The sequence below is a fragment of the Triturus cristatus genome, chromosome 1_1 (genome assembly GCF_964204655.1).
Source record: "Triturus cristatus chromosome 1_1, aTriCri1.1, whole genome shotgun sequence".
In the NCBI taxonomy this organism is placed as follows: domain Eukaryota; kingdom Metazoa; phylum Chordata; class Amphibia; order Caudata; family Salamandridae; genus Triturus; species Triturus cristatus.
The window spans coordinates 394,249,319-394,269,555 of record NC_140579.1 but is presented as its reverse complement, the minus strand read 5'-3'; positions in this window follow the sequence as shown (position 1 = coordinate 394,269,555).

The window sequence follows — 20,237 nt, the reverse complement described above, 5'->3', positions numbered from 1 at the left end:
CAGTATCGGTGGATCCATATTGAGTGGAAAGCCTGGCTTCAACAGGCGTCCCTGAATGTACATCTGCAGGCCTGCTTTGTGAGCCAGTATGGATGGATCCATATTGAGTGGAAAGCCTGGCTTCAACAGGGGTCCGTGAATGTACATCTGCAGGCCTGCTTTCGGAGCCAGTATGGATGGATCCATATTGAGTGGAAAGCCTGGCTTCAACAGGGGTCTGTGAATGTACATCTGCAGGCCTGGCTTTGGGAGCCAGTATGGATGGATCCATAATGAGTGGAAAGCCTTGCTTCAACAGGGGTCCGTGAATGTACATCTGCAGGCCTGCTTTGGGAGCCAGTATGGGTGGATCCATATTTAGTGGAGAGCCTGGCTTCAACCGGGGTCCGTGAATGTACATCTGCAGGCCTGCTTTGTGAGCCAGTATGGATGGATCCATATTGAGTGGAGAGCCTGGCTTCAACAGGGGTCCGTGAATGTACATCTGCAGGCCTGCTTTGTGACCCAGTATGGATGGATCCATATTGAGTGGAGAGTCTGGCTTCGACAGGGGTCCGTGAATGTACACCTGTAGGCCTGCTTTGGGAGCCAGTATGGGTGGATCCATAACGAGTGGAAAGCCTGGCTTCAACTGGGGTCCGTGAGTGTACATCTGCAGGCCTGCTTTGGGAGCCAGTATGGATGGATCCATATTGAGTGGAATGCCTGGCTTCAACAGGGGTCCGTGAGTGTACATCTGCAGGCCTGCTTTAGGAGCCAGTATGGATGGATCCATATTGAGTGGAAAGCCTCGCTTCAACAGGGGTCTGTGAGTGTACATCTGCAGGCCTGCTTTGGGAGCCAGTATGGATGGATCCATATTGAGTGGAAAGCCTGGCTTCAACAGGGGTCTGTGAATGTACATCTGCCGGCCTGCTTTGGGAGCCAGAATGGATGGATCCATATTGAGTGGAAAGCCTCGCTTCAACAGGGGTCCCTGAATGTACATCTGCAGGCCTGCTTTGTGAGCCAGTATGGATGGATCCATATTGAGTGGAAAGCCTGGCTTCAACAGGGGTCCGTGAATGTACATCTGCAGGCCTGGCTTTGGGAGCCAGTATGGATGGATCCATATTGAGTGGAAAACCTGGCTTCAACAGGGGTCGGTGAATGTACATCTGCAGGCCTGCTTTAGGAGCCAGTATGGATGGATCCATATTGAGTAGAAAGCCTGGCTTCAACAGGGGTCTGTGAGTGTACATCTGCACGCCTGCTTTGGGAGCCAGAATGGATGGATCCATATTGAGTTGAAAGCCTGGCTTCACCAGGGGTCTGTGAGTGTACATCTGCAGGCCTGCTTTGGGAGCCAGAATGGATGGATCCATATTGAGTGGAAAGCCTGGCTTCAACAGGTGTCCCTGAATTTACATCTGCAGGCCTGCTTTGTGAGCCAGTATGGATGGATCCATATTGAGTGGAAAGCCTGGCTTCAACAGGGGTCCGTGAATGTACATCTGCAGGCCTGCTTTGGGAGCCAGTATGGATGGATCCATATTGAGTGGAATGCCTGGCTTCAACAGGGGTCCGTGAGTGTACATCTGCAGGCCTGCTTTAGGAGCCAGTATGGATGGATCCATATTGAGTGGAAAGCCTGGCTTCAACAGGGGTCTGTGAGTGTACATCTGCAGGCCTGCTTTGGGAGCCAGTATGGATGGATCCATATTGAGTGGAATGCCTGGCTTCAACAGGGGTCCGTAAGTGTACATCTGCAGGCCTGCTTTAGGAGCCAGTATGGATGGATCCATATTGAGTGGAAAGCCTGGCTTCAACAGTGGTCTGTGAGTGTACATCTGCAGGCCTGCTTTGGGAGCCAGTATGGATGGATCCATATTGAGTGGAAAGCCTGGCTTCAACAGGGGTCTGTGAATGTACATCTGCAGGCCTACTTTGGGGGACAGTATGGATGGATCCATATTGAGTGGAAAGCCTGGCTTCAACAGGGGTCTGTGAATGTACATCTGCAGGACTGCTTTGGGAGCCAGAATGGATGGATCCATATTGAGTGGGAAGTCTGGCTTCAACAGGGGTCCCTGAATGTACATCTGCAGGACTGCTTTGTGAGCCAGTATGGATGGATCCATATTTAGTGGAAAGCCTGGCTTCAACAGGGGTCCGTGAATGTACATCTGCAGGCCTGGCTTTGGGAGCCAGGATGGATGGATCCATATTGAGTGGAAAACCTGGCTTCAACAGGGGTCGGTGAATGTACATCTGCAGGCCTGCTTTAGGAGCCAGTATGGATGGATCCATATTGAGTGGAAAGCCTGGCTTCAACAGGGGTCTGTGAGTGTACATCTGCAGGCCTGCTTTGGGAGCCAGTATGGATGGATCCATATTGAATGGAAAGCCTGGCTTCAACAGTGGTCTGTGAGTGTACATCTGCAGGCCTGCTTTGTGAGCCAGTATGGATGGATCCATATTGAGTGGAAAGCCTGGCTTCAACAGGGGTCCGTGAATGTACATCTGCAGGCCTGGCTTTGGGAGCCAGGATGGATGGATCCATATTGAGTGGAAAACCTGGCTTCAACAGGGGTCGGTGAATGTACATCTGCAGGCCTGCTTTAGGAGCCAGTATGGATGGATCCATATTGAGTGGAAAGCCTGGCTTCAACAGGGGTCTGTGAGTGTACATCTGCAGGCCTGCTTTGGGAGCCAGTATGGATGGATCCATATTGAGTGGAAAGCCTGGCTTCAACAGGGGTCTGTGAATGTACATCTGCAGGCCTGCTTTGGGAGCCAGTATGGATGGATCCATATTGAGTGGAAAGCCTGGCTTCAACAGGGGTCTGTGAATGTACATCTGCAGGCTTGCTTTGGGAGCCAGAATGAATGGATCCATATTGAGTGGAAAGCCTTGCTTCAACAGGGGTCCCTGAATGTACTTCTGCAGGCCTGCTTTGTGAGCCAGTATGGATGGATCCATATTATGTGGAAAGCCTGGCTTCAACAGGGGTCCGTGAATGTACATCTGCAGGCCTGCTTTGGGAGCAAGTATGGATGGATCCATATTGAGTGGAATGCCTGGCTTCAACAGGGGTCCGTGAGTGTACATCTGCAGGCCTGCTTTGGGAGCCAGTATGGATGGATCCATATTGAGTGGAAAGCCTGGCTTCAAAAGGGGTCCATGAGAGTACATCTGCAGGCCTGCTATGGGAGCCAGTATGGATGGATCCATATTGAGTGGAAAGCCTGGCTTCAATAGGGGTCCATGAATGTACACCTGCAGGCCTGCTTTGGGAGCCAGTATCGGTGGATCCATATTGAGTGGAAAGCCTGGCTTCAACAGGCGTCCCTGAATGTACATCTGCAGGCCTGCTTTGTGAGCCAGTATGGATGGATCCATATTGAGTGGAAAGCCTGGCTTCGACAGGGGTCCGTGAATGTACACCTGCAGGCCTGCTTTGGGAGCCAGTATGGGTGGATCCATAACGAGTGGAAAGCCTGGCTTCAACTGGGGTCCGTGAGTGTACATCTGCAGGCCTGCTTTGGGAGCCAGTATGGATGGATCCATATTGAGTGGAATGCCTGGCTTCAACAGGGGTCCGTGAGTTTATATCTGCAGGCCTGCTTTAGGAGCCAGTATGGATGGATCCATATTGAGTGGAAAGCCTGGCTTCAACAGGGGTCTGTGAGTGTACATCTGCAGGCCTGCTTTGGGAGCCAGTATGGATGGATCCATATTGAGTGGAAAGCCTGGCTTCAACAGGGGTCTGTGAATGTACATCTGCAGGCCTGCTTTGGGAGCCAGAATGGATGGATCCATATTGAGTGGAAATCCTGGCTTCAACAGGGGTCCCTGAATGTACATCTGCAGGCCTGCTTTGTGAGCCAGTATGGATGGATCCATATTGAGTGGAAAGCCTGGCTTCAACAGGGGTCCGTGAATGTACATCTTTAGGCCTGGCTTTGGGAGCCAGCATGGATGGATCCATATTGAGTGGAAAACCTGGTTTCAACAGGGGTCGGTGAATGTACATCTGCAGGCCTGCTTTAGGAGCCAGTATGGATGGATCCATATTGAGTGGAAAGCCTGGCTTCAACAGGGGTCTGTGAGTGTACATCTGCACGCCTGCTTTGGGAGCCAGTATGGATGGATCCATATTGAGTTGAAAGCCTGGCTTCACCAGGGGTCTGTGAGTGTACATCTGCAGGCCTGCTTTGGGAGCCAGGATGGATGGATCCATATTGAGTGGAAAGCCTGGCTTCAACAGGTGTCCCTGAATTTACATCTGCAGGCCTGCTTTGTGAGCCAGTATGGATGGATCCATATTGAGTGGAAAGCCTGGCTTCAACAGGGGTCCGTGAATGTACATCTCCAGGCCTGCTTTGGGAGCCAGTATGGATGGATCCATATTGAGTGGAATGCCTGGCTTCAACAGGGGTCCGTGAGTGTACATCTGCAGGCCTGCTTTAGGAGCCAGTATGGATGGATCCATATTGAGTGGAAAGCCTGGCTTCAACAGGGGTCTGTGAGTGTACATCTGCAGGCCTGCTTTGGGAGCCAGTATGGATGGATCCATATTGAGTGGAAAGACTGGCTTCAACAGGGGTCCCTGAAGTACATCTGCAGGCCTGCTTTGTGAGCCAGTATGGATGGATCCATATTTAGTGGAAAGCCTGGCTTCAACAGGGGTCCGTGAATGTACATCTGCACGCCTGCTTTGGGAGCCAGTATGGATGGATCCATATTGAGTGGACAACCTGGCTTCAACAGGGGTCCGTGAATGTACATCTGCAGGCCTGGCTTTGGGAGCCAGTATGGATAGATCCATATTGAGTGGAAAACTGGCTTCAACAGGGGTCGGTGAATGTACATCTGCAGGCCTGCTTTGGGAGCCAGTGTGGGTGGATCCATATTGAGTGGAAAGCCTGGCTTCAACAGGGGTCCGTGAATGTACATCTGCAGGCCTGCTTTGGGAGCCAGTATGGATGGATCCATATTGAGTGGAAAGCCTGGCTTCAACAGGGTCTGTGAATGTACATCTGCAGGCCTGCTATGGGAGCCAGTATGGATGGATCCATATTGAGTGGAAAGCCTGGCTTCAACAGGGGTCCGTGAGTGTACATCTGCAGGCCTGCTATGGGAGCCCGTGTGGATGGATCCATATTGAGTGGAAAGCCTGGCTTCAACAGTGGTCCATGAATGTATATCTGCAGGCCTGCTTTGGGAGCCAGTATGGATGGATCCATATTGAGTGGAAAGCCTGGCTTCAACAGGGGTCTGTGAGTGTACATCTGCAGGCCTGCTTTGGGAGCCAGTATGGATGGATCCATATTGAGTGAAAAGCCTGACTTCAAAAGGGGTCCGTGAGTGTACATCTGCAGGCCTGCTTTGGGAGCCAGTATGGATGGATCCATATTGAGTGGAAAGCCTGGCTTCAACAGGGGTCCCTGAATGTACATCTGCAGGCCTGCTTTGTGAGCCAGTATGGATGGATCCATATTGAGTGGAAAGCCTGGCTTCAACAGGGGTCCGTGAATGTACATCTGCACGCCTGCTTTGGGAGCCAGTATGGATGGATCCATATTGAGTGGAAAGCCTGGCTTCAACAGGGGTCCGTGAATGTACATCTGCAGGCCTGGCTTTGGGAGCCAGTATGGATGGATCCATATTGAGTGGAAAACTTGGCTTTAACAGGGGTCGGTGAATGTACATCTGCAGGCCTGCTTTGGGAGCCAGTGTGGGAGGATCCATATTGAGTGGAGAGCCTGGCTTCAACAGGGGTCCCTGAATGTACATCTGCAGGCCTGCTTTGTGAGCCAGTATGGGTGGATCCATATTGAGAGGAGAGCCTGGCTTCAACTGGGGTCCGTGAATGTACATCTGCAGGCCTGCTGTGTGAGCCAGTATGGATGGATCCATATTGAGTGGCAAGCCTGGCTTCAACAGGGGTCCGTGAGTATACATCTGCAGGAATGCTTTGGGAGCCAGTATGGATGGATCCATATTGAGTGGAGAGCCTGGCTTCAACAGGGTCTCTGAATGTACATCTGCAGGCCTGCTTTGGGAGCCAGTATGGATGGATCCATATTGAGTGGAAAGCCTGGCTTCAACAGGGGACCCTGAATGAACATCTGCAGGCCTGCTTTTTGAGCCAGTATCGGTGGATCCATATTGAGTGGAAAGCCTGGCTTCAACAGGGGTCCCTAAATGTACATCTGCAGGCCTGCTTTGTGAGCCAGTATGGATGGATCCATATTGAGTGGAAAGCCTGGCTTCAACAGGGGTCCGTGAATGTACATCTGCAGGCCTGCTTTGGGAGCCAGTATGGATGGATCCATATTGAGTGGAAAGCCTGGCTTCCACAGGGGTCCGTGAATGTACATCTGCAGGCCTGCTTTGGGAGCCAGTATGGGTGGATCCATATTGAGTGGAGAGCCTGGCTTCATCAGGGGTCCCTGAATGTACATCTGCAGGCCTGCTTTGTGAGCCAGTATAGGTGGATCCATATTGAGTGGAGAGCCTGGCTTCAACCGGGGTCCGTGAATGTACATCTGCAGGCCTGCTTTGTGAGCCAGTATGGATGGATCCATATTGAGTGGAGAGCCTGGCTTCAACAGGGGTCCGTGAATGTACATCTGCAGGCCTGCTTTGGGAGCCAGTATGGATGGATCCATATTGAGTGGAGAGCCTGGCTTCAACAGGGGTCCGTGAATGTACACCTGCAGGCCTGCTTTGGGAGCCAGTATGGGTGGATCCATAACGAGTGGAAAGCCTGGGTTCAACTAGGGTCCGTGAGTGTACATCTGCAGGCCTGCTTTGGGAGCCAGTATGGATGGATCCATATTGAGTGGAATGCCTGGCTTCAACAGGGGTCCGTGAGTGTACATCTGCAGGCCTGCTTTAGGAGCCAGTATGGATGGATCCATATTGAATGGAAAGCCTGGCTTCAACAGTGGTCTGTGAGTGTACATCTGCAGGCCTGCTTTGGGAGCCAGTATGGATGGATCCATATTGAGTGGGAAGCCTGGCTTCAACAGGGGTCTGTGAATGTACATCTGCAGGCCTGCTTTGGGAGACAGTATGGATGGATCCATATTGAGTGGAAAGCCTGGCTTCAACAGGGGTCTGTGAATGTACATCTGCAGGACTGCTTTGGGAGCCAGAATGGGTGGATACATATTGAGTGGGAAGCCTGGCTTCAACAGGGGTCCCTGAATGTACATCTGCAGGACTGCTTTGTGAGCCAGTATGGATGGATCCATATTGAGTGGAAAGCCCGGCTTCAACAGGGGTCCGTGAATGTACATCTGCAGGCCTGGCTTTGGGAGCCAGGATGGATGGATCCATATTGAGTGGAAAACCTGGCTTCAACAGGGGTCCGTGAATGTACATCTGCAGGCCTGCTTTAGGAGCAAGTATGGATGGATCCATATTGAGTGGAAAGCCTGGCTTCAACAGGGGTCTGTGAGTGTACATCTGCAGGCCTGCTTTGGGAGCCAGTATGGATGGATCCATATTGAGTGGAGAGCCTGGCTTCAACAGGGGTCCGTGAATGTACACCTGCAGGCCTGCTTTGGGAGCCAGTATGGGTGGATCCATAACGAGTGGAAAGCCTGGGTTCAACTAGGGTCCGTGAGTGTACATCTGCAGGCCTGCTTTGGGAGCCAGTATGGATGGATCCATATTGAGTGGAATGCCTGGCTTCAACAGGGGTCCGTGAGTGTACATCTGCAGGCCTGCTTTAGGAGCCAGTATGGATGGATCCATATTGAATGGAAAGCCTGGCTTCAACAGTGGTCTGTGAGTGTACATCTGCAGGCCTGCTTTGGGAGCCAGTATGGATGGATCCATATTGAGTGGAAAGCCTGGCTTCAACAGGGGTCTGTGAATGTACATCTGCAGGCCTGCTTTGGGAGACAGTATGGATGGATCCATATTGAGTGGAAAGCCTGGCTTCAACAGGGGTCTGTGAATGTACATCTGCAGGACTGCTTTGGGAGCCAGAATGGGTGGATACATATTGAGTGGGAAGCCTGGCTTCAACAGGGGTCCCTGAATGTACATCTGCAGGACTGCTTTGTGAGCCAGTATGGATGGATCCATATTGAGTGGAAAGCCCGGCTTCAACAGGGGTCCGTGAATGTACATCTGCAGGCCTGGCTTTGGGAGCCAGGATGGATGGATCCATATTGAGTGGAAAACCTGGCTTCAACAGGGGTCCGTGAATGTACATCTGCAGGCCTGCTTTAGGAGCAAGTATGGATGGATCCATATTGAGTGGAAAGCCTGGCTTCAACAGGGGTCTGTGAGTGTACATCTGCAGGCCTGCTTTGGGAGCCAGTATGGATGGATCCATATTGAGTGGAAAGCCTGGCTTCAACAGGGGTCTGTGAATGTACATCTGCAGGCCTGCTTTGGGAGCCAGTATGGATGGATCCATATTGAGTGGAAAGCCTGGCTTCAACAGGGGTCTGTGAATGTAGATCTGCAGGCCTGCTTTGGGAGCCAGAATGAATGGATCCATATTGAGTGGAAAGCCTGGCTTCCAGAGGGGTCCCTGAATGTACATCTGCAGGCCTGCTTTGTGAGCCAGTATGGATGGATCCATATTATGTGGAAAGCCTGGCTTCAACAGGGGTCCGTGAATGTACATCTGCAGGCCTGCTTTGGGAGCAAGTATGGATGGATCCATATTGAGTGGAATGCCTGGCTTCAACAGGGGTCCGTGAGTGTACATCTGCAGGCCTGCTTTGGGAGCCAGTATGGATGGATCCATATTGAGTGGAAAGCCTGGCTTCAACAGGGGTCCATGAGTGTACATCTGCAGGCCTGCTATGGGAGCCAGTATGGATGGATCCATATTGAGTGGAAAGCCTGGCTTCAACAGGCGTCCCTGAATGTACATCTGCAGGCCTGCTTTGTGAGCCAGTATGGATGGATCCATATTGAGTGGAAAGCCTGGCTTCAACAGGGGTCCGTGAATGTACATCTGCAGGCCTGCTTTCGGAGCCAGTATGGATGGATCCATATTGAGTGGAAAGCCTGGCTTCAACAGGGGTCTGTGAATGTACATCTGCAGGCCTGGCTTTGGGAGCCAGTATGGATGGATCCATAATGAGTGGAAAGCCTTGCTTCAACAGGGGTCCGTGAATGTACATCTGCAGGCCTGCTTTGGGAGCCAGTATGGGTGGATCCATATTTAGTGGAGAGCCTGGCTTCAACCGGGGTCCGTGAATGTACATCTGCAGGCCTGCTTTGTGAGCCAGTATGGATGGATCCATATTGAGTGGAGAGCCTGGCTTCAACAGGGGTCCGTGAATGTACATCTGCAGGCCTGCTTTGTGACCCAGTATGGATGGATCCATATTGAGAGGAATGCCTGGCTTCAACAGGGGTCCGTGAGTGTACATCTGCAGGCCTGCTTTAGGAGCCAGTATGGATGGATCCATATTGAGTGGAAAGCCTCGCTTCAACAGGGGTCTGTGAGTGTACATCTGCAGGCCTGCTTTGGGAGCCAGTATGGATGGATCCATATTGAGTGGAAAGCCTGGCTTCAACAGGGGTCTGTGAATGTACATCTGCAGGCCTGCTTTGGGAGCCAGAATGGATGGATCCATATTGAGTGGAAAGCCTCGCTTCAACAGGGGTCCCTGAATGTACATCTGCAGGCCTGCTTTGTGAGCCAGTATGGATGGATCCATATTGAGTGGAAATCCTGGCTTCAACAGGGGTCCGTGAATGTACATCTGCAGGCCTGGCTTTGGGAGCCAGTATGGATGGATCCATATTGAGTGGAAAGCCTGGCTTCAACAGCGGTCGGTGAATGTACATCTGCAGGCCTGCTTTGTGAGCCAGTATGGATGGATCCATATTGAGTGGAGAGCCTGGCTTCAACAGGGGTCCGTGAATGTACATCTGCAGGCCTGCTTTGGGAGCCAGTATGGATGGATCCATATTGAGTGGAGAGCCTGGCTTCAACAGGGGTCCGTGAATGTACACCTGCAGGCCTGCTTTGGGAGCCAGTATGGGTGGATCCATAACGAGTGGAAAGCCTGGCTTCAACTAGGGTCCGTGAGTGTACATCTGCACGCCTGCTTTGGGAGCCAGAATGGATGGATCCATATTGAGTTGAAAGCCTGGCTTCACCAGGGGTCTGTGAGTGTACATCTGCAGGCCTGCTTTGGGAGCCAGAATGGATGGATCCATATTGAGTGGAAAGCCTGGCTTCAACAGGTGTCCCTGAATTTACATCTGCAGGCCTGCTTTGTGAGCCAGTATGGATGGATCCATATTGAGTGGAAAGCCTGGCTTCAACAGGGGTCCGTGAATGTACATCTGCAGGCCTGCTTTGGGAGCCAGTATGGATGGATCCATATTGAGTGGAATGCCTGGCTTCAACAGGGGTCCGTAAGTGTACATCTGCAGGCCTGCTTTAGGAGCCAGTATGGATGGATCCATATTGAGTGGAAAGCCTGGCTTCAACAGTGGTCTGTGAGTGTACATCTGCAGGCCTGCTTTGGGAGCCAGTATGGATGGATCCATATTGAGTGGAAAGCCTGGCTTCAACAGGGGTCTGTGAATGTACATCTGCAGGCCTACTTTGGGGGACAGTATGGATGGATCCATATTGAGTGGAAAGCCTGGCTTTAACAGGGGTCTGTGAATGTACATCTGCAGGACTGCTTTGGGAGCCAGAATGGATGGATCCATATTGAGTGGGAAGTCTGGCTTCAACAGGGGTCCCTGATTGTACATCTGCAGGACTGCTTTGTGAGCCAGTATGGATGGATCCATATTTAGTGGAAAGCCTGGCTTCAACAGGGGTCCGTGAATGTACATCTGCAGGCCTGGCTTTGGGAGCCAGGATGGATGGATCCATATTGAGTGGAAAACCTGGCTTCAACAGGGGTCGGTGAATGTACATCTGCAGGCCTGCTTTAGGAGCCAGTATGGATGGATCCATATTGAGTGGAAAGCCTGGCTTCAACAGGGGTCTGTGAGTGTACATCTGCAGGCCTGCTTTGGGAGCCAGTATGGATGGATCCATATTGAGTGGAAAGCCTGGCTTCAACAGGGGTCTGTGAATGTACATCTGCAGGCCTGCTTTGGGAGCCAGTATGGATGGATCCATATTGAGTGGAAAGCCTGGCTTCAACAGGGGTCTGTGAATGTACATCTGCAGGCCTGCTTTGGGAGCCAGAATGGATGGATCCATATTGAGTGGAAAGCCTGGCTTCAACAGGGGTCCCTGAATGTACATCTGCAGGCCTGCTTTGGGAGCCAGTATGGATGGACCCATATTGAGTGGAAAGCCTGGCTTCAACAGGGGTCCATGAGTGTACATCTGCAGGCCTGCTATGGGAGCCAGTATGGATGGATCCATATTGAGTGGAAAGCCTGGCTTCAGCAGGGTCTCTGAATGTACATCTGCAGGCCTGCTTTGGGAGCCAGTATGGATGGATCCATATTGAGTGGAAAGCCTGGCTTCAAAAGGGGTCCCTGAATGTACATCTGCAGGCCTGCTTTGGGAGCCAGTATGGATTGATCCATATTGAGTGGAAAGCCTGGCTTCAACAAGCGTCTGTGAATGTACATCTGCAGGCCTGCTTTGGGAGCCAGTATGGATGGATCCATATTGAGTGGAAAGCCTGGCTTCAACAGGGGTCCGTGAATGTACATCTGCAGGCCTGCTTTGGGAGCCAGTATGGATGGATCCATATTGAGTGGAAAGCCTGGCTTCAACAGGGGTCTGTGAATGTACATCTGCAGGCCTGCTTTGAGAGCCAGTATGGATGGATCCATATTGAGTGGAAAGCCTGGCTTCAACAGGGGTCCATGAGTGTACATCTGCAGGCCTGCTATGGGAGCCAGTATGGATGGATCCATATTGAGTGGAAAGCCTACTTCAACAGTGGTCCGTGAATGTATATCTGCAGGTCTGCTTTGGGAGCCAGTATGGATGGATCCATATTGAGTGGAAAGCCTGGCTTCAACAGGGGTCTGTGAGTGTAGATCTGCAGGCCTGCTTTGGGAGCCAGTATGGATGGATCCATATTGAGTGAAAAGCCTGGCTTCAAAAGGGGTCCGTGAGTGTACATCTGCAGGCCTGCTTTGGGAGCCAGTATGGATGGATCCATATTGAGTGGAAAGCCTGGCTTCAACAGGGGTCCCTGAATGTACATCTGCAGGCCTGCTTTGTGAGCCAGTATGGATGGATCCATATTGAGTGGAAAGCCTGGCTTCAACAGGGGTCTGTGAATGTACATCTGCATGCCTGCTTTGGGAGCCAGTATGGATGGATCCATATTGAGTGGAAAGCCTGGCTTCAACAGGGGTCGGTGAATGTACATCTGCAGGCCTGCTTTGGGAGCCAGTGTGGGAGGATCCATATTGAGTGGAGAGCCTGGCTTCAACAGGGGTCCCTGAATGTACATCTGCAGGCCTGCTTTGTGAGCCAGTATGGGTGGATCCATATTGAGTGGAGAGCCTGGCTTCAACTGGGGTCCGTGAATGTACATCTGCAGGCCTGCTTTGTGAGCCAGTATGGATAGATCCATATTGAGTGGAAAACCTGGCTTCAACAGGGGTCCGTGAGTATACATCTGCAGGCCTGCTTTGGGAGCCAGTATGGATGGATCCATATTGCGTGGAGAGCCTGGCTTCAACAGGGTCTCTGAATGTCCATCTGCAGGCCTGCTTTGGGAGCCAGTATGGATGGATCCATATTGAGTGGAAAGCCTGGCTTCAAAAGGGGTCCCTGAATGTACATCTGCAGGCCTGCTTTTTGAGCCAGTATCGGTGGATCCATCTTGAGTGGAAAGCCTGGCTTCAACAGGGGTCCCTGAATGTACATCTGCAGGCCTGCTTTGTGAGCCAGTATGGATGGATCCATATTAAGTGGAAAGCCTGGCTTCAACAGGGATCCGCGAATGTACATCTGCAGGCCTGCTTTGGGAGCCAGTATGGATAGATCCATATTGAGTGGAAAGCCTGGCTTCAACAGGGGTCCGTGAATGTACATCTGCAGGCCTGGCTTTGGGAGCCAGAATGGATGGATCCATATTGAGTGGAAAGCCTGGCTTCCACAGGGGTCCGTGAATGTACATCTGCAGGCCTGCTTTGGGAGCTAGTATGGGTGGATCCATATTGAGTGGAGAGCCTGGCTTCATCAGGGGTCCCTGAATGTACATCTGCAGGCCTGCTTTGTGAGCCAGTATGGGTGGATCCATATTGAGTGGAGAGCCTGGCTTCAACCGGGGTCCGTGAATGTACATCTGCAGGCCTGCTTTGTGAGCCAGTATGGATGGATCCATATTGAGTGGAGAGCCTGGCTTCAACAGGGGTCCGTGAATGTACATCTGCAGGCCTGCTTTGGGAGCCAGTATGGATGGATCCATATTGAGTGGAGAGCCTGGCTTCAACAGGGGTCCGTGAATGTACACCTGCAGGCCTGCTTTGGGAGCCAGTATGGGTGGATCCATAACGAGTGGAAAGCCTGGCTTCAACTAGGGTCCGTGAGTGTACATCTGCAGGCCTGCTTTGGGAGCCAGTATTGATGGAGCCATATTGAGTGGAATGCCTGGCTTCAACAGGGGTCCGTGAATGTACATCTGCAGGCCTGCTTTGGGAGACAGTATGGATGGATCCATATTGAGTGGAAAGCCTGGCTTCAACAGGGGTCCGTGAATGTACATCTGCAGGCCTGGCTTTGGGAGCCAGGATGGATGGATCCATATTGAGTGGAAAACCTGGCTTCAACAGGGGTCGGTGAATTTACATCTGCAGGCCTGCTTTAGGAGCCAGTATGGATGGATCCATATTGAGTGGAAAGCCTGGCTTCAACAGGGGTCTGTGAGTGTACATCTGCAGGCCTGCTTTGGGAGCCAGTATGGATGGATCCATATTGAGTGGAAAGCCTGGCTTCAACAGGGGTCTGTGAATGTACATCTGCAGGCCTGCTTTGGGAGCCAGTATGGATGGATCCATATTGAGTGGAAAGCCTGGCTTCAACAGGGGTCTGTGAATGAACATCTGCAGGCCTGCTTTGGGAGCCAGAATGTATGGATCCATATTGAGTGCAAAGCCTGGCTTCAACAGGGGTCTCTGAATGTACATCTGCAGGCCTGCTTTGTGAGCCAGTATGGATGGATCCATATTATGTGGAAAGCCTGGCTTCAACAGGGGTCCGTGAATGTACATCTGCAGGCCTGCTTTGGGAGCAAGTATGGATGGATCCATATTGAGTGGAATGCCTGGCTTCAACAGGGGTCCGTGAGTGTACATCTGCAGGCCTGCTTTGGGAGCCAGTATGGATGGATACATATTGTGTGGAAAGCCTGGCTTCAACAGGGGTCCATGGGTGTACATCTGCAGGCCTGCTATGGGAGCCAGTATGGATGGATCCATATTGAGTGGAAAGCCTGGCTTCAATAGGGGTCCATGAATGTACACCTGCAGGCCTGCTTTGGGAGCCAGTATCGGTGGATCCATATTGAGTGGAAAGCCTGGCTTCAACAGGCGTCCCTGAATGTACATCTGCAGGCCTGCTTTGTGAGCCAGTATGGATGGATCCATATTGAGTGGAAAGCCTGGCTTCAACAGGGGTCCGTGAATGTACATCTGCAGGCCTGCTTTGGGAGCCAGTATGGATGGATCCATATTGAGTGGAAAGCCTGGCTTCAACAGGGGTCTGTGAATGTACATCTGCAGGCCTGGCTTTGGGAGCCAGTATGGATGGATCCATATTGAGTGGAAAGCCTTGCTTCAACAGGGGTCCGTGAATGTACATCTGCAGGCCTGCTTTGGGAGCCAGTATGGGTGGATCCATATTTAGTGGAGAGCCTGGCTTCAACCGGGGTCCGTGAATGTACATCTGCAGGCCTGCTTTGTGAGCCAGTATGGATGGATCCATATTGAGTGGAGAGCCTGGCTTCAACAGGGGTCCGTGAATGTACATCTGCAGGCCTGCTTTGTGACCCAGTATGGATGGATCCATATTGAGTGGAGAGTCTGGCTTCGACAGGGGTCCGTGAATGTACACCTGTAGGCCTGCTTTGGGAGCCAGTATGGGTGGATCCATAACGAGTGGAAAGCCTGGCTTCAACTGGGGTCCGTGAGTGTACATCTGCAGGCCTGCTTTGGGAGCCAGTATGGATGGATCCATATTGAGTGGAATGCCTGGCTTCAACAGGGGTCCGTGAGTGTACATCTGCAGGCCTGCTTTAGGAGCCAGTATGGATGGATCCATATTGAGTGGAAAGCCTGGCTTCAACAGGGGTCTGTGAGTGTACATCTGCAGGCCTGCTTTGGGAGCCAGTATGGATGGATCCATATTGAGTGGAAAGCCTGGCTTCAACAGGGGTCTGTGAATGTGCATCTGCAGGCCTGCTTTGGGAGCCAGAATGGATGGATCCATATTGAGTGGAAAGCCTCGCTTCAACAGGGGTCCCTGAATGTACATCTGCAGGCCTGCTTTGTGAGCCAGTATGGATGGATCCATATTGAGTGGAAAGCCTGGCTTCAACAGGGGTCCGTGAATGTATATCTGCAGGCCTGGCTTTGGGAGCCAGTATAGATGGATCCATATTGAGTGGAAAACCTGGCTTCAACAGGGGTCGGTGAATGTACATCTGCAGGCCTGCTTTAGGAGCCAGTATGGATGGATCCATATTGAGTAGAAAGCCTGGCTTCAACAGGGGTCTGTGAGTGTACATCTGCACGCCTGCTTTGGGAGCCAGAATGGATGGATCCATATTGAGTTGAAAGCCTGGCTTCACCAGGGGTCTGTGAGTGTACATCTGCAGGCCTGCTTTGGGAGCCAGAATGGATGGATCCATATTGAGTGGAAAGCCTGGCTTCAACAGGTGTCCCTGAATTTACATCTGCAGGCCTGCTTTGTGAGCCAGTATGGATGGATCCATATTGAGTGGAAAGCCTGGCTTCAACAGGGGTCCGTGAATGTACATCTGCAGGCCTGCTTTGGGAGCCAGTATGGATGGATCCATATTGAGTGGAATGCCTGGCTTCAACAGGGGTCCGTGAGTGTACATCTGCAGGCCTGCTTTAGGAGCCAGTATGGATGGAACCATATTGAGTGGAAAGCCTGGCTTCAACAGGGGTCTGTGAGTGTACATCTGCAGGCCTGCTTTGGGAGCCAGTATGGATGGATCCATATTGAGTGGAATGCCTGGCTTCAACAGGGGTCCGTAAGTGTACATCTGCAGGCCTGCTTTAGGAGCCAGTATGGATGGATCCATATTGAGTGGAAAGCCTGGCTTCAACAGTGGTCTGTGAATGTACATCTGCAGGCCTACTTTGGGGGACAGTATGGATGGATCCATATTGAGTGGAAAGCCTGGCTTCAACAGGGGTCTGTGAATGTACATCTGCAGGACTGCTTTGGGAGCCAGAATGGATGGATCCATATTGAGTGGGAAGTCTGGCTTCAACAGGGGTCCCTGAATGTACATCTGCAGGACTGCTTTGTGAGCCAGTATGGATGGATCCATATTTAGTGGAAAGCCTGGCTTCAACAGGGGTCCGTGAATGTACATCTGCAGGCCTGGCTTTGGGAGCCAGGATGGATGGATCCATATTGAGTGGAAAGCCTGGCTTCAACAGGGGTAGGTGAATGTACATCTGCAGGCCTGCTTTAGGAGCCAGTATGGATGGATCCATATTGAGTGGAAAGCCTGGCTTCAACAGGGGTCTGTGAGTGTACATCTGCAGGCCTGCTTTGGGAGCCAGTATGGATGGATCCATATTGAGTGGAAAGCCTGGCTTCAACAGGGGTCTGTGAATGTACATCTGCAGGCCTGCTTTGGGAGCCAGTATGGATGGATCCATATTGAGTGGAAAGCCTGGCTTCAACAGGGGTCTGTGAATGTACATCTGCAGGCCTGCTTTGGGAGCCAGAATGGATGGATCCATATTGAGTGGAAAGCCTGGCTTCAACAGGGGTCCCTGAATGTACATCTGCAGGCCTGCTTTGTGAGCCAGTATGGATGGATCCATATTATGTGGAAAGCCTGGCTTCAACAGGGGTCCGTGAATGTACATCTGCAGGCCTGCTTTGGGAGCAAGTATGGATGGATCCATATTGAGTGGAATGCCTGGCTTCAACAGGGGTCCGTGAGTGTACATCTGCAGGCCTGCTTTGGGAGCCAGTATGGATGGACCCATATTGAGTGGAAAGCCTGGCTTCAACAGGGGTCCATGAGTGTACATCTGCAGGCCTGCTATGGGAGCCAGTATGGATGGATCCATATTGAGTGGAAAGCCTGGCTTCAGCAGGGTCTCTGAATGTACATCTGCAGGCCTGCTTTGGGAGCCAGTATGGATGGATCCATATTGAGTGGAAAGCCTGGCTTCAAAAGGGGTCCCTGAATGTACATCTGCAGGCCTGCTTTGGGAGCCAGTATGGATTGATCCATATTGAGTGGAAAGCCTGGCTTCAACAAGGGTCTGTGAATGTACATCTGCAGGCCTGCTTTGGGAGCCAGTATGGATGGATCCATATTGAGTGGAAAGCCTGGCTTCAACAGGGGTCCGTGAATGTACATCTGCAGGCCTGCTTTGGGAGCCAGTATGGATGGATCCATATTGAGTGGAAAGCCTGGCTTCAACAGGGGTCTGTGAATGTACATCTGCAGGCCTGCTTTGAGAGCCAGTATGGATGGATCCATATTGAGTGGAAAGCCTGGCTTCAACAGGGGTCCATGAGTGTACATCTGCAGGCCTGCTATGGGAGCCAGTATGGATGGATCCATATAGAGTGGAAAGCCTACTTCAACAGTGGTCCGTGAATGTATATCTGCAGGTCTGCTTTGGGAGCCAGTATGGATGGATCCATATTGAGTGGAAAGACTGGCTTCAACAGGGGTCTGTGAGTGTAGATCTGCAGGCCTGCTTTGGGAGCCAGTATGGATGGATCCATATTGAGTGAAAAGCCTGGCTTCAAAAGGGGTCCGTGAGTGTACATCTGCAGGCCTGCTTTGGGAGCCAGTATGGATGGATCCATATTGAGTGGAAAGCCTGGCTTCAACAGGGGTCCCTGAATGTACATCTGCAGGCCTGCTTTGTGAGCCAGTATGGATGGATCCATATTGAGTGGAAAGCCTGGCTTCAACAGGGGTCCGTGAATGTACATCTGCATGCCTGCTTTGGGAGCCAGTATGGATGGATCCATATTGAGTGGAAAGCCTGGCTTCAACAGGGGTCGGTGAATGTACATCTGCAGGCCTGCTTTGGGAGCCAGTGTGGGAGGTTCCATATTGAGTGGAGAGCCTGGCTTCAACAGGGGTCCATGAATGTACATCTGCAGACCTGCTTTGTGAGCCAGTATGGGTGGATCCATATTGAGTGGAGAGCCTGGCTTCAACTGGGGTCCGTGAATGTACATCTGCAGGCCTGCTTTGTGAGCCAGTATGGATAGATCCATATTGAGTGGAAAACCTGGCTTCAACAGGGGTCCGTGAGTATACATCTGCAGGCCTGCTTTGGGAGCCAGTATGGATGGATCCATATTGCGTGGAGAGCCTGGCTTCAACAGGGTCTCTGAATGTACATCTGCAGGCCTGCTTTGGGAGCCAGTATGGATGGATCCATATTGAGTGGAAAGCCTGGCTTCAAAAGGGGTCCCTGAATGTACATCTGCAGGCCTGCTTTTTGAGCCAGTATCGGTGGATCCATCTTGAGTGGAAAGCCTGGCTTCAACAGGGGTCCCTGAATGTACATCTGCAGGCCTGCTTTGTGAGCCAGTATGGATGGATCCATATTAAGTGGAAAGCCTGGCTTCAACAGGGATCCGCGAATGTACATCTGCAGGCCTGCTTTGGGAGCCAGTATGGATAGATCCATATTGAGTGGAAAGCCTGGCTTCAACAGGGGTCCGTGAATGTACATCTGCAGGCCTGGCTTTGGGAGCCAGAATGGATGGATCCATATTGAGTGGAAAGCCTGGCTTCCACAGGGGTCCGTGAATGTACATCTGCAGGCCTGCTTTGGGAGCTAGTATGGGTGGATCCATATTGAGTGGAGAGCCTGGCTTCATCAGGGGTCCCTGAATGTACATCTGCAGGCCTGCTTTGTGAGCCAGTATGGGTGGATCCATATTGAGTGGAGAGCCTGGCTTCAACCGGGGTCCGTGAATGTACATCTGCAGGCCTGCTTTGTGAGCCAGTATGGATGGATCCATATTGAGTGGAGAGCCTGGCTTCAACAGGGGTCTGTGAGTGTACATCTGCAGGCCTGCTTTGGGAGCCAGTATGGATGGATCCATATTGAGTGGAAAGCCTGGCTTCAACAGGGGTCTGTGAATGTACATCTGCAGGCCTGCTTTGGGAGCCAGTATGGATGGATCCATATTGAGTGGAAAGCCTGGCTTCAACAGGGGTCTGTGAATGAACATCTGCAGGCCTGCTTTGGGAGCCAGAATGTATGGATCCATATTGAGTGCAAAGCCTGGCTTCAACAGGGGTCTCTGAATGTACATCTGCAGGCCTGCTTTGTGAGCCAGTATGGATGGATCCATATTATGTGGAAAGCCTGGCTTCAACAGGGGTCCGTGAATGTACATCTGCAGGCCTGCTTTGGGAGCAAGTATGGATGGATCCATATTGAGTGGAATGCCTGGCTTCAACAGGGGTCCGTGAGTGTACATCTGCAGGCCTGCTTTGGGAGCCAGTATGGATGGATACATATTGTGTGGAAAGCCTGGCTTCAACAGGGGTCCATGAGTGTACATCTGCAGGCCTGCTATGGGAGCCAGTATGGATGGATCCATATTGAGTGGAAAGCCTGGCTTCAATAGGGGTCCATGAATGTACACCTGCAGGCCTGCTTTGGGAGCCAGTATCGGTGGATCCATATTGAGTGGAAAGCCTGGCTTCAACAGGCGTCCCTGAATGTACATCTGCAGGCCTGCTTTGTGAGCCAGTATGGATGGATCCATATTTAGTGGAGAGCCTGGCTTCAACCGGGGTCCGTGAATGTACATCTGCAGGCCTGCTTTGTGAGCCAGTATGGATGGATCCATATTGAGTGGAGAGCCTGGCTTCAACAGGGGTCCGTGAATGTACATCTGCAGGCCTGCTTTGTGACCCAGTATGGATGGATCCATATTGAGTGGAGAGTCTGGCTTCGACAGGGGTCCGTGAATGTACACCTGTAGGCCTGCTTTGGGAGCCAGTATGGGTGGATCCATAACGAGTGGAAAGCCTGGCTTCAACTGGGGTCCGTGAGTGTACATCTGCAG